Source organism: Electrophorus electricus, chromosome 24 (assembly GCF_013358815.1).
Source record: "Electrophorus electricus isolate fEleEle1 chromosome 24, fEleEle1.pri, whole genome shotgun sequence".
Taxonomy (NCBI): Eukaryota; Metazoa; Chordata; class Actinopteri; order Gymnotiformes; family Gymnotidae; genus Electrophorus; species Electrophorus electricus.
In genome coordinates, this window is record NC_049558.1 from 7,078,980 (window position 1) to 7,080,000 (window position 1,021).

A 1,021-nucleotide genomic window follows, 5' to 3' on the forward strand; every position below is an offset into this window, starting at 1 on the left:
GGCCCGAGGAGGCCGAGGCCGGAGGTTCCCCCGGGTCAGGAGCGACCTGCCGCGTTTGGAAGAGCGCGGTTCACGTCTGTGCGTGCGTGCATGTGTAACAATGCACGGCAGAAGGATGGAGAAAAATGTTCGTGACCATCAAGGTCTCTTGACAACAGTGGGCTTGAGGCTGTTTCGAGGATGGGGGGGGGGGGGATGCTGACTTAATGGTTTTTATTTAAAACTACTGCTTCCTGCAGCAGGGGGAAATCTGTCTTTTTAGCAGGTGTTTTAGTCTTTTTATCTCACTGTCCCACACTCACGCACCCACAAACATACACACACGCAAACACACGCACAATCCCATTCTGAGACATGTTGTTTGCCAAAACACGCACACACGCCAACACACTCGCGCGCGCGCGCACCAGCTTGCATCCATGCCTGTCTAAACAAACTCTCGCAGTCCTTTCCTGAGTCCTGGATGGGGGAAGGTGTTATTGACAGGATGCTTCAGCAACAAAGTTTGGGAAATCACACACACACACACACACACACACACACACACATGCGCGCCCACATGCACCCACTGTCACACTTGCACGTCCCCGCACACATTCACACACACACACACAAACACACACACACACACAAACACACAAAGCAGGCGGTGAACAATGGTCGCGGAGGAGTGTGTCGCCATGTTTGGCTCGTCTGCTTGTGTGTGTTCAGCGTGGCGTGTTTTTGGGCCGTAAAATATTGTCGCATTGTTCGGGCCTGTGCTCCTCCACCTGTCATTCTGCTTCACCTCACAATGCCCACGTCCGCTGCATCACAGTGGAGTCCATCCATATTTCATACGTCTAGACGGCCCTTATCTCAGCACCAGACGGACACACGAAGGAAGACGTTCACTCAAATAAAAAAACTACTGCACAGGGTTGTGTGTGTGAGTGTGTGTGAGTGTGTGTGAGTGTGTGTGAGTGTGTGTGAGTGTGTGTGTGAGAGTTTTGTGTGAGTGTGTGTGTGAGAGAGTTTTGTG